Below are 14,291 nucleotides of genomic sequence, written 5' to 3' on the forward strand. Positions count from 1 at the left end.
TCAAGCTATGAAGCCAAAGAGAGTAGAATAGAAGAAGTCACATCATAAAAAAAATCAAATAGAAGAGGTCAAAAACTGACTCCAAGCTTCAAAGAGTTGACTTTGGTATGTAATCATGAAGTGACACAGTTTAAGAGTTGACTCCTACTTTTTGTGAGTTGACTCTCTCGACAGACAGAGAGTAGATTTTTTAGCACTAGCCTCGAATCGACTCCTACTTGACCTTGAGTCGATTCCCTAAAAAAAATAGAGAATCATATTCTATAAATCAGACATCGAGTCAACCCCTACTTTTATTGAGTCAACTCAAAATTATTTCAAGTCGACCTCTACTTAGTCTCGAGTCAGACTCGACTGCAGTTGATAGTTCTAAGACTAGTTATGCAGAAGTTTTAGGAAGTGCACAGAATTATTCCAACAGCTAGAAATAGTCATTTAGACATTTTAAGTGGTTTTAAAGACTACCAAATAAAGAGAAGATCCATGAGAAGAGAAAAATAAAGAGAAACTAAAGTGTATTTAGTGAGCATTCAAAAAAAAATAAAGCTTCCAACCATCATTTTCTTAAATATTTAAGTGGTCATTAGTACATTGATTGTCAAGCTTTCTCGATATGATCTTCAAAGTTTCATCAGCCTTTTATTTATTTTTTTTAGGAGCTTTTTATTATATTATTTATTCTATTCTTTCATTTTATTATAAATAAGTTTCAATTAGGATTGAAACTTGGAGAAAGATATATCCAAGTCTTAAATTGGAGTGAAATTATTGTGTAAGTCAAAAGAATCGAGTAAAAGACGAACCAAGGGTGAGATCTTACAAGCCTAGCAAGCTGATCTGGAGGGTGGCATTGCCGTCAAAGAAGGTTAGTGCCAGTACGGCACCAAAGAGGGTGTGGCCACCATCATGGCCAGCGAGGACGGCGTAATACTCAACGGTCCCCTTTTCTAGCCACCTGTCGGGGAGGTTCTTGGCCTGCATTCCACCCACCGACAGACCTGGTCGGAGAAGCTGTGGTGGAAGGTGAAGCCCAGGGTAGCTGCAGCATCAACATCGCAGATCAAGAAGTACAAGAAGAAGAAGAAAGGATAAAAGAGGTGGAGAAGGAGGAGAATGCGGTGGCCATTAGGAAAGGAGATCAAGTTAGGGGGAGAAACCCCAAAGAGAGAGGCATTGATGTATCAATAGTGGGGGCTTAAAACGGAGCTCGAGGTCGAGGAATGCATCAATTTCATGGCGTGACATCGACATCAAGTGTCTCGTGCTACTTATAGATGATGCTTGATGAAATTAATGATCTTTTTGTTTTCAAGACTAATAGCCGATGGTGATCGCTAAGTGGGAAGTGGTGGGTCCCATAGATCCACCACCTAGTTATCTTTCAGGTTCTTGGTTCGGATGTCTCCAATGTCGGTGGATCTAACTGTGAACATTACATATTTTATTTTTTATTATAAAAAATTATTCTTAATTTTCAAGACCATGACACCAAGGATCTAAATTTGCAATGGTAAGGTACCTTGCAAGGTTAAACCAATATGGAGAAGTATATTTTGTTTGTTGATTATCTTTTTTTTTCTTTTGGTAGAAACCATCTTTTTGCTAATGCATGAACAAAAAACAATAGTACATTTGCTTTTTTGGAAATTATGTTTGTTAGTTCATTTGATAAAAGGGTTTGGAAATTCATTCTTTGATACTTTGACAGCCAAACATATTGTAAAATTATATCGATCCACGAGAGGAAATGGATGTCATTTAGGAGGGCAAAGTATGGTGAGTGGTTTGCTACATCTTCCCTGGTATATTAATAAAATAGTTCACTTCTTTGGAAGAAATTGTGGGGGTACTTGGTTAGAGGGATTTGAGGTCTGTAATGGAAATCGAAATGGATGACTCACATTCCAGCCGCTTTGGTTGGAGGGATTCACATTCTGATTCTGATTTCGGGATGGAATGTGAATAGCCTAATCTACTTAAAACTCTACTCTATTCTTCCCTTTGGATTCAAATTTTCATTCTAATTTCGATTTTGATTCTAGTTATAAACCAAATGCTTCGGAGAATTTGGTCATTTCACTACCCATTCCAATCCATTCCGATTTCGATTTCGATTCCAGTCGCAAACCAAGCATCCCCTATGTGTTCTTTTGCTCTCTTAATATTATCTAATCTTCGGTGGATTGTGAACAATAAGTCATCTAGTGACATGATGCAAAACCTTTGGATGTCTTCTATCCCATTGGACACGGCCTACTTTGGTTGATATTGTCTATTTCTCTTCCTTAGGATGCATAACCTTATGATACTTGATGTGAATGATTGGAATGCCCCGATGATATACCAGTATTTTTCTAAGACTTTGGCTTAAAGAATTCTGTCTATTCCTCTCCCTAGTGGAGATATTGCTGATGGTTGTGATGGGGTCCTTCGACTAGATTATTGATTAGAGTTGGACATTTTTATAAGTATTTTAGACTTGAAGAACTATCAAATAGAAGTACTGGTTGGATCTGAAGGACTTTTTAAGTTCATCCCAGCATTGCCTTATTTATGTAGAAACTAGCATGGAATCATCTTTGTCATGACCTTTGTCATGACTTAGAGGAATCCACTGCTAATATTATCTTGCCTTGCATATTGGCGACACAGATTTGGGGATTGGCTTTGATTTCTAATTCTTCAACTATTCTTGCTCTTTCTTTAGATGATTTTCTCTAGAATATTAAAGAGAGAATTGGTAAAGAAAATAAGAGATCAAAAGGCTATTCTGATGTCTTATATCACATAGCAAATTTGGAATGCAAGAAATAATTGGATTTTTCATAAAAATTGTTCAGAATCTCATATTAGTTTTAGTTCGAGCTCAATGCAAGCATAGGAATACATTAATGTTAATATCTTAAAAGACACTTTGATAGCTAGGAAATATTTTGTGGCTTTGTTTCTCTGTAGGTTTTGCATCTCTCGGAGAATTTATTTTACTTGGATGCTATCACCCCTTGGTTTCCTCTAGGTTAATTTTAATAATAATGTGCTTCACATAGCTGATTTAGGTGGACCTAGCTTTGTTATAACGAGCTCTAGTGGAGTTTTAGTAGAAGCTCTAGTGGAGTTTTGGTTATGGTAGTGGATGGTTGTTTGGTTGATACCACAGTACCGATAGCAGAACTTTGTATTGTATGGGAAGATATATCATGTGCTTCAAGAATTTTGAAGGCAACTCCCTATTATTTTTGAAGAAGGTTCTTTAGCAATTGTTAAATAGTTGTTAGGATCCATACCTTTTAAGATTGGTTCTCATCCATTTTTACAGGATTGTTAGAAAATGATGATAGCCTTATAATCTTTTGAAGTTAAACATATTTATGGAGAGGCAAATAGTGCTATGGATTGAAAAGTTAGGTGCATGAATTAGTGGATGGTTTTTTCTTTAAAGAATGGAAACTTGTTGTTTTATATCAACCATGAGATATATCCCTTTAATTGTAGCATTCTATAGTTTTTAGAAGTTTTATACTTAGGCTTTTTACATATATTATCCTATAAATATGACTTATTATATATTTACCCTCCAAAAATCCACTATTTTCATATATAGCTCTCAGATCATCTTATTTTTTCATTGATACATCTCCTATTAGATTTTTGACTAATAGTATTAAATTATCATTTTAAATCTAAAAGGCATCATTGCCCTTTTGCGCTAATATTCTTAAAATTTAACATTTAGTTTATATTATAAAGATTTTTTTTTGATAACATTTTAGGATAATAAATTTTGTCTTATACTTAAAACTGCTATCTATTAGTACCATCAATCAAATCTTATGTGATGGGTATTCTTGCAAAAATAGAAAAGATTCGATGATATATGTGTAAATAGTGAATTTCTAAAGGTAAAGATGTGGTAAGTCATATCTGCAAGGGTATATATATGTAACTAATAAATTACTTAAGAGTATTATTTAGGTATATTTTATTTGTTCTATGCCATTCGTGCTTTCAAATGGTCTACATTTGACCTTTTAATCAATGTAACCAAAACTATCCTGTAGAAATACGACCAAACATGCAATTAGTCTTCAACAAGCACTAAGAACTCTAGAAGCAATGAAAGTATTGAGCACTTACAAGTCATAGAAGTAGGAAATTAATAAAGCTTTGTACTATTCTGAAGATTCACTGCAACAAGAATGAACCATGACAGTGGAGGGGCTGACTTTTCCTCAAGGAGGGGATCCATGGATTCATCAAATCAGCCAAATTCAAGGAAGATCACTTATGAGGAGATGGTGTTGATTGAAGAGCAATCTGAACATAATGAGCAAGAGGTGCCACGTAATGAATCTCAAGACCATCTCAAGGAGGAGTAAAAGAAGTCTTCGGTTCAAGCGGCATATTTAATATATAAGTACATGTCTCCAAATACTTCATGGATAAATTCAAATACTCAGTAGTACATAACTACATCAATATGTAGCTAGATCACTATTTTTTATGACATAGATCTTCAATAATACAATATGTAGACATAGCAGCAAAATACAAAGTTCAAGGAATAATTTGATCAATATCTACATAGGAAAGTAGAGAGCATCAATAGCATAGAGAAAATCTCAATGGCTCTCTACAAAAGAGTGGTTTCTCATCAATCCATCACCTTGGAAGATCCATGGAAGCTACCATATCAACTTCTAAACTATGTTGTGTGCTTGCCTTCTCAGTAATGTATCCACTTGAAGGTCCAATACCACCTAGCAAATGCTCTGTCTCCTCGAGATTTTGGGGAGCTAGCTGCTGCTTATGGAATCTCCTTAGCCCTCTAACTCCATGGCAACTTCTTTCATGGTCGGTCTTTCTTCTCTTTTTAAATTTAAACACCTCCTAGCAAGTTGTGCAACGACAAAGAGTTGCTCCATTCCAGCTTCCTCTAAAATTTGAGGCTCTATCAGTTGAAAAAGGTGTTGTTCATCAAACATCAATGTAAAAAAGATAGGTAGATTCCTTTGATCGTCTGACCTAGCAAAAGATACTGGAGTCTTCCTAGTTAATAGCTCTACAAGAACTACCCTGAAGCTATAGACATCGCTCTTCTCTGTTAGCTGGCTTGTGTAGAAGTACTCTGGATCCAAGTATCCCAATGTCCCTTGCACAAGGGTGGTTATATGTGTTTGATCAAATGGGACTAATCTTGAAGCTCCAAAGTCTGATACTTTAGTTGTATATTCTCATCTAACAGTATATTTGTGGACTTGATATCTCTGTGAATGATTGGTACTGAAGCAGCTGAGTGTAGATATGCCAACACTCCAGCAACTTCTGTAGCTATCCTTAGACAAACTTCCCATGGCATTAAGAAACTATGACTTTGACCATGGATATGGTGGAAGAAGGTTCCATTGGATATGAACTCATACACAAGCATGGAACTTGGATCTCTAAACAGCAGCCCAAGAGTCTGACAACATTTCTATGATTAATTTGAGAAGGATGATGATCTCATTGACGAATTGCTTGATTTGGCTCTCGTCAACAAATTTGGACTTCTTGATGGCCACAACTTCCTGGCTTGGCAAAACACCCTTGTATACAGTACCATATCCACCACGATCGAGGATTTGGTTCTCATTGAAGTTGTTGGTTGCCTTTTCTAGTTCCTCTATATTGAAGATCTTAAATGTTGCATTATAACCTTGACTTAAGATCTGTTGCTGTAGAAACAAGCCTCCATTTTTTGAAAGAACTTTGCTTTCATCTTGATTAGTTTTCTTTTGTTGGAAAGCCAATATAACCACAAACTTCCAATGATAATAAACAAGAGGCTTAGCCCCACACCTGCATATAAACAGTAGAAAGTTTAGTTTTAAAATTCTTAGTTGATGGAAGTTCTTTTCAGCAAGGGCAGGAGATGGTTTTATTGCTAAGCTTTGAGACTTTAAACACTACCAGAAATTATATCACTCCAGTTGTAGCTTTGGTTGTTAAAAAAAAAAAAAACACCAAAAGAACTATATATATATATATATATATATGCTTCTCCATGGCATCACCTTGATCATCAAAATTTGATTTCAAGCAAATGTTTTCATCACATTTCTATATGACCAATCAAATTCTACTCTTGTAAGGACTAATAACATGCTTGAAACATTTCATTAACAAATTATAGGCTGCCCATTCATTGGATGGTGGGGGTTTTGTGGTTCTGTAAACTGTTGTTTCTATTATAGCATAGCTCCTCAAAAAAAAAATGATATAAATGTGCATCTCAGAGCAAAATAATCCTGAGAAACGTTTTGAGAGAAAAAAATGTAATCATAGAGTTGAGGCATGCCATGCGAACAGCTTCTAATGACCACACCACATCTGATGTATAAGGGTATAGTGGTAAAATTATCTTGATAGAGCATTTTCTTTTCAATAGATCAATTTGATAATTTTTACAAGGATAATCTGTTTGTACGTCAAGCATTTCCTCTGATGGCCTTGTTGATTAGGTTTTTCTTCTTTTATTATTTGAAGGCGGGTCCCATGCACTTCACAATCCAAAATCGAGATTAAGTGGGCAACGGAAGGAAGACTTTCAGAAAGATTGTTGGGGGATCATCAACTATCATGTTTCCTTGGCTCTTCCAGTTGGCTGAAAAAAGAACATCATGAAATAGGATTATGTTTCTAGGGATGCTAGCTCTATGAGACTGGGGTAACAGTTCGTATTTGTTTGATGAAGAGGAGTAGGAGGCAACCTCATATGCTAAGTCTTGGTTAGCTGAGTAATCAAAAGATAGGGTCATATGGATGTGGAATAGTTCTAGTTGCTTCTCTACAAAGGGCTATTATAATTTTTTCGTGGCAGGAGTCCTTTCTCCCTTTAGATAGATTGTTCTACTCAAGTATCTCTTTGGGATGAATTCCTAGCATGTTTTGTACGTCATCCTTTTAAAAATATTTAGAAAAATATTGTTAAAATCAAATATTTAGATGGATGGACTCAAAAGTATATAAGTACCACTGGAGTCCTTAACCTATTAGATCTAGGAGTAAAATTCGTCAACAAATATTTCAGAGGCCTTACTACCTCATTTTCTCCATCTCCCTTGTTCTTTCTCTCTCTTTTTATGAAAAGCATATATATTACACATTAATTTATTTATTAATAATATATATTGAAAAGATTTTTGTTCAATTTTAAACAAGGATCTCAAAACCAACCACATAATAGTGAAAATGCCAACATCGGCGCCCCATCCTAATTTCCTACGTGCCACAAAGGGATTAGAGGGGCAAAAAAAAGAAATTCAATTCCCATGCCCTCTCTTGCCTGAGCTCCACCAATAAAATAAAAAAAAAAAATAAATTGCATATAGAGGACTCTACTCTTATCATAATAGAAACTTTACCAGGTGCATCCCTATCCTCCGTGTTCCGCTCCCCATAGATCCTTTGACTCTGCTCTACTTTTTCATCTCTCTTTATATATATATATATATATATATATATATATATATATATATATATATATATATGAAAATGTTATATTAATACCACTAATTGAAAATCGAGCAGAATGGATATTGTCCAAATACTATAATTTAATGTTAGATATATATATATAAATAATATTTTTCAGAAGATAAATATGTAATAAGATGCATATATACATACATACATACATACAAAAGACTAAAAGTAAGAAAATAAATGCTTAATTTGATCACTTGAAGGATCATATTAATTAGATTAGGGCCCGATTGGGCTGAATCTGGCCCGACTTAGCAGATGCACAAGTCCAGTAATCAACGAGTTTATGACATGGTTGCCACATAGATCCATACAGGGAGTGGAACATGGCAAATTGGCATGTACTAGCTAGAAGTATTTCTAACATTTAATATCAGAACAAATAAATTATGGACGTTAGGGCTGTTTCAAAGGGTCTATCAATAAGACTCTAGTAGGTTTGCTAAACTGGAATAAAGCACAGACCATGATATGCCACTTTTGTAAAAAGAATCCAATGTATATTGTGAACACTAATACATGAGTTTTGATTAATTAAGATTAAGGTTTAATTATCTTAGTTGTTCGACACTCCTAATTTTTGTTCAAACCTTAGGTTTAAGGGTAATCCATCTAAGGCCTGCACTATGCTAAATCCAAGTTTGTTTTCTCTCAACCTTTTTATGCCAAATATATTATTAGCAAATAAAAGGAGGATTTTAGCATAATATTTCCTAATAATAATAGTTTTAAAAAAGATAAAACTTCGTTAGGTAGTTTCTTCTAATAAGAAGTCTATTATCTGAATTTTTGAAAAATTAGATAGTTATTAGCTGTTAGAAAACTTCTACAATGTTTAAGGAAAAATATAGAGAGTTGCATTGTTTCTAAAAAAAGGTAAGTACGCAATGTTTGAACTCTTATAAATCTATCAAAACATAAAAATAGATAATAAATTTAGTCTTGTAAATTTTCTATTTCTATAATTTTTTTTCTCTGTAAGTTTTCTTCTACACTTTATTTTCAGGATATAGCTCTTGACTAAAGGTGATTAAGAAATGTGATCTTATACCGTCTTTAAGTTGGGTATTATATTGTGGGGGTTAGGATTTTCAAGAGTTCTTTTGTACCTAAAAGGAGGAAATTACTGTCTTTACTTCTTGGAAATGCCTTATCCAATTGAATTATCTTCCTTCATTCTTCTATATGGCATTTGTACTTTTTTCTATTTCTTTAAAATAGCACAATAGGGTAAAGAAAGAAGACTTTTGGAAGAGGTTGGTTGGGGATCACGGCTAAATGTCTTTATTCCCTGGTTCTTCCAAATTGGCTAAATAGAATAGCGTGAAGTAGGATAGAACTGGCAAATGAAACTGGGATAAGATTTAGTAACGGCAACAAATTGGCTTATATTTTATATCCTGGTCGGTTAACTAATCGAGAAGAGAGGTCTCATAGAGGTGAAATAGTTTCGATTCTCTATAAAGGCTACTGTAATTTTTCTCAAGACAGGAGTGCTTTCTCCCTTTGCATAGATTGTTTGAAGCGCTAGCTAAGAAACATCTAGGAGAACATTTAGGAGTCATTCTCCATTATTTCTCCAACCTCTCCTTTCCTTCTCTTCTTATGAAGACATGTGCATCACATTTGCTAAAACTAGTCATTATCAATGATATATAATGAAAGAGGTTTGATGTCAATTTATACCACACCCAAGCTTCAAGTTAGGCCTCACTACAATGAAACAGTGAAAATGCTTTCCTTGCATGCCCTTTCTATCATAATTTTCACATCCCAATAGGAGGGAAAAAAAATGCAATCCCTAGTGCTCTCTTGCCCATGCTCCATCAATAAAAATAAAAGAAAATAAAATTATACATGCACATGTAGTACTCTATTATTAATGGAAACTCATCAGATGCATATTCTTATTCTCCAAGCTCCACTCCCTATGGCCCTTTGACTCTCTCTGCCTCTCCACTACCCTTGTCTAACCTTGTGGCATGAATATGGGTGAGCATACACTCCAGAATCAATTCTCATCTACCTATATAGAATGAAAGGAAATTGAAGCTGCCTTAATTTGGTGTGGTTAGCACAAAGCTGAAGCCAAAATACTTCCTCTCCTCTCCTTGACTCTCTCTGTATCACTTGCCTAGCCAACTGCACCACCCCCAGTCCCCACCCAACAAAAAAAATAATAAAAATAAATAATAAATAAAAATCATACACACCCTTGCAAATATGACTTATTATATATTTATTCTTATTTCGATTTACAAATATAACCCTTAAATTATCTTGTTTTATAACAATACCTTCTTATTAGTTTTTTTATTTTTATTTTTTATTTTTTTGCTGATAGTACCAATAAATAATTAGTTTCAGTGCAAAATGGATTTAATTGCCCTTTTGTATTAATATTATTGAAAAAATATTATGCAATAAATAGATCTTTACAACATAATTGAATATTAAACTTTTTATAGATATTGATGTAAAATGATAATATTGGCATTTCACACTTAAAATGAAATTTTTTATGTCGACACCATTGATTAAAAATCTCATAGAATGGATATTGTTTTAAAGATAGGATAATTTTACAGGTATATATGTAAATAGTATTTTTCAGAAGATAAATATGTAATAAGACATATTTATAAGAAAATATATGCAAAAGATCCAATAGAAAGAAAAATAAATACTTAATTAACTTTGCCTCTTTTGAGTATCAGATCAGATTAATTAAGCCTGGAATGGGTTGAATCTTGCCGGACTCCGCAAATGCTCAAGTCTAGCAATCACCGACTTTATGACGTGATTATCGCACAGGTCCAAAGCAAGGGAGTGGACCAAGATGGCAAACTAACATGTATCAGCTAGGAGTATTTCAAATAGTTAACATCTATAAAATAAATCATAAATAAAGTATATAACTGTAGTCTCTAGTCATACTTCCCCATTTAGTAATAATAGAATTTGAATATATTACCCAAAGCAACCGCCGAGGGAAGGCCGTATCCTCTTCGTTCGGCATGCAACCACTTCCGTTCTGCTGTCACCATGTTGACCATGTGGGCAGGCGCAAGAAACTTCCTGGTTTGTTGAAGCATTTTTTCACACAAGGGTAGGCCTTTGGATCCTCACATTCATTAATATCTTGCAAGAGTGAAAATATGTGGAAGCCAACAAGAAATGGGCCAACAAGAATATATTAAGGTGAAGTAAAAGTAAAAAAGTATTTGATTCGTAATTAAAATCAGAATGAGAATCGAAATTAGAATGGTTTGAAATCGAAATCAAAATATCAAAATTTTTGAAGTATTTGGTTCGTGATCGAAATCGAAATCGAAATTGAAATGAAAATTTGAATCTATAGAGAAAATAGGATTGAGGTCTATATAGATTGAGCATTCTCATTCCATCCTGAAATCAAATCAAATGGGATTTTTCAACCAAATGGTTGGAATGGGAGTCATTCATTTCGATTCCATTCAGACCCCATTCTCCCAACCAAACATCCCCTAAATGTAAATTAACAAGATATAGTACTAGCTGCAAATTGGGTTATAATCCTTTTTGAGTGAAATGGATCATAGCTCAATATTATATTCATATGTTTTGTATGTACATCCATGTATTTTGTACACAACCATGGTAACGAATATATATGTCGGGACTAATTTGATAAACTAGTATATTTATGTGTATATCCATATGTTTTTTATGTGTATGTATGTAATGTTTCATGAAAATGTAAACTGATGTATACATAGAATGTTTCATGGAAGTGAACTGATGCATACCTTTGCATCCAATATAAGGATTTCCATTGTATCCTTGGCTGCAATTGCAACGGTACCCGAACCCGTTTGTTGAGTTGTAGCAATAGCTGTTCTCTTTACAAGCATAGGTTTCCTTCTTCCTTATCGCTGCATCACATGTCTCATTCCCAATAGCCCAATCCAACGTCATCAGGTAACCATCTTGAGAAAATTGATCGTAGTATGCACATCCAACAACAGCTTGTCTCTAGAGAATGTGAAGCTGTCTTTGTTAGCAAAGAAGGCCTGCTGCACCGGGGATGTTGGCCCTATTGTTTTGGAGGTCACTAATATTTCCAGATAATGTTGAAGCTCTTGAGACCTTGAGGGATGGAGCCTGACAACAGCCGAAGCCAGAGCAAGACCCATGACAATAGTCAACGAAGGGCAGTAAGTAACACAACCAACCATTGCCAAGCTACTAGTAGTAAGATCCTCAAGAAATGATTGCCACATAGTTACAACCAACCATCGTCAGCGCATTCTGTGTGTCCGAGATCACATAGGGAGTTCCTGTCAGGTTGATCAAGCCAGATCCTGAAGTGAAATGCATGTCGCAGATCTGAAAAATGGCACCAGTGTAGATGCTCAGGTAGCCTTGCAGCAATGAGATGTTTGCAATCTGGTAAGACTTATTTCCGTTCAGCTGCAGAATTGGAGAGTGTTGCAGCTATTTCGAATCCTTTCCTAGCTTACCTGATACGCCGATCGAAGGGGAAGGGAACGTCGGTACAGGTCAGTCGAGATGGTGAGTGCTTTGCCTCAGACATGCATGTACCGAGCGATGCTGCCAACAGTAATAGCAGCTCAAGAATCTGCAACAGCCCAGAAATCATGTGTCTACCCTCTCCGGCCTCTGGCAACGTGGCTCTTTTTGTTAGATGGAAAAGACAAAACCAACGACCACTACACACGTCTAAACATGGAGGAGAGAAGCCATTGAACTGGGCCAAAAGTAGTGCCTTCTCTTATAGCACAACCGACCAAATCAACGAGGACCAGATGCAGAAAAGTTCCACGAAAACTTTCTCCAATCAATATCTTCAAAAAGAAAATTTCTCTAATCAATAACATAGCGCCATGCGCGGATAAGGGTTTTGTTCTTCCAATCATAAAATCAAACTCGACAACGACCAATCTGACTTCTTCCGCTCCAACTGAGGAGTAAAAGCAAGCTAATTTATTTTCTTGTGTTCGTACAAACGTGTTGGCTTACCTTGAAGTGGTCTTAATTAAGGAAAGGTCTGGCCATCACAGTTGATTTGTGGAATTGAATTATTCAAATCAATTAAACCGGCCCCTCCACATTATTGTTGAGGAAATAGCAGAGGAATGGAAGAAAAACAAAGAAATATGGCAAGCTAGAAGGAGAGACTATTTGTTGGTCAAATAATAGTATAGGATATAATTTCTCCTCCCATGTTCCCTTGTCAAATGAGTCTGACATGTCCGCATGACAGCAGCATGAAGTAGCAGGGGATATGACACTAAGAACCCAAAAGAAGATGATGAGGTCATTGTTTCAATGAATCGAATCACTTGGGATTCATATGAAAGTTCATGCTAGGGATATCACCTACATACTGATTTAATCAACAGTATCACCCGGTACAATGGACCCACTGAATTTATGGTATCATTAGAGAGTTACAAATGGTCATGCTTACATGAGAGGATATTTGAGCATATCTTGATAGGGCGTGCTAAGCATGGAAGGGCCTCTATAGAATCATTATAACAAAAAGCAAAGCATGAAAGAACGGCCAATCGCTTTAGGTTTTCAAGATACTCCAAAGGAAGAAACTTAATCTCGGTGCACAGATGGTGTCTAAGTAGGTAAATACACTTTATTGTATATATAAGCTATAAGGAACTATAAATTTGTTTAGAAAAAAAAATTTTTGTGTGAGAACCGTGTGTACTCCCGCGTGATTGGCTCACATGCGGAATCGAAAGAAATTTTTTTTTTTCGTGCACCGTGTCTCACCCTCGTGCATGAGCCAATCGCCGTAGGCGGTGCGTGCGTTTTGCACTGCCGCGGTACATAAAGAATTTCTCTTTCTAAAATCATACAATAGATGCATAATTAAGAAAAATGATAAATAATATTTTATTTTTTAATTATTATTGCTACTTTATTATAAGTTGTAATTGCTAAGGAATCTATACCGTATGCAACATGATATTTTTGGATAAAAAAATGATCAGAAAAATTACTTGACCAAACTTCTCCAAATTGAGAAAACAAAAGGCATATCCTCTAGAAAGTAGGAGAATTCTAGTAGAAATGTGACAAAATGATTAGAAAATAGAGGAAAAAAAAAAAAAAAGAAATGCACTAAGCCACTCCCTTAGTGGTTACCTTGTAATCTCTTGCATGTTTTCGTTACATCTACCTCACGTTTGTGGAAGTATTTGTTACCCACCGATTTTTCAATTGACATCAACATATTATTTCCTCACATGTTTCCTATGGTGGCAACTATGATCCAAAAAGTTAAAATTTCTCATTCTATTCTACAATTGAATCAAGATATTAGAAGAACTTGGCAACTGGCATACATGCATGAGCTATTTGGCAATCATACTACATAATATGCAATTGATACAATAAAAAGCTTGAAGGCTTCACCTCTTCTTGTGTACCAACAGTGGAAGGCTAGAGAATCTATAAAAAACACCTTTTTGGAGGTTCTGGCATCATTAAAAACCTATGCTTAGGAGCTCAAAGAAGCCTCAAAAGCCAATTGTTTTGGCTAAAGAGCTTCCTGATGGTGTAAAATAGCGGGTGGAGGCGCTTGCTTCTTGCCTGTGTGGCACGGGTCCTGCCATGGGTCCCACTTTTGGTGAAGATGCTGTCTTTTTTTTTTTTTTGAGGAAATTTTGGTGGGGTTATTCATGAGAATATTATAGTCACATAAGAAAGCAAGTAAAAAGCTGGAGATTGAGTGGGTGTTTAAT

General features: G+C 35.3%; 1 protein-coding gene and 1 pseudogene across 1 annotated transcript in view; one reads left to right on the forward strand and one right to left on the reverse strand.

The window, feature by feature from the left end:
- The window catches only part of LOC140856950 (wall-associated receptor kinase 17-like), a 92,245-nt pseudogene extending 79,821 nt beyond the window's left edge, over positions 1 to 12,424 (reverse strand).
- Positions 1 to 14,291, forward strand: part of LOC105036825 (wall-associated receptor kinase 17) — a 101,816-nt gene that overhangs the window by 85,586 nt on the left and 1,939 nt on the right.

Source organism: Elaeis guineensis, chromosome 4 (genome assembly GCF_000442705.2).
Source record: "Elaeis guineensis isolate ETL-2024a chromosome 4, EG11, whole genome shotgun sequence".
NCBI lineage: Eukaryota > Viridiplantae > Streptophyta > Magnoliopsida > Arecales > Arecaceae > Elaeis > Elaeis guineensis.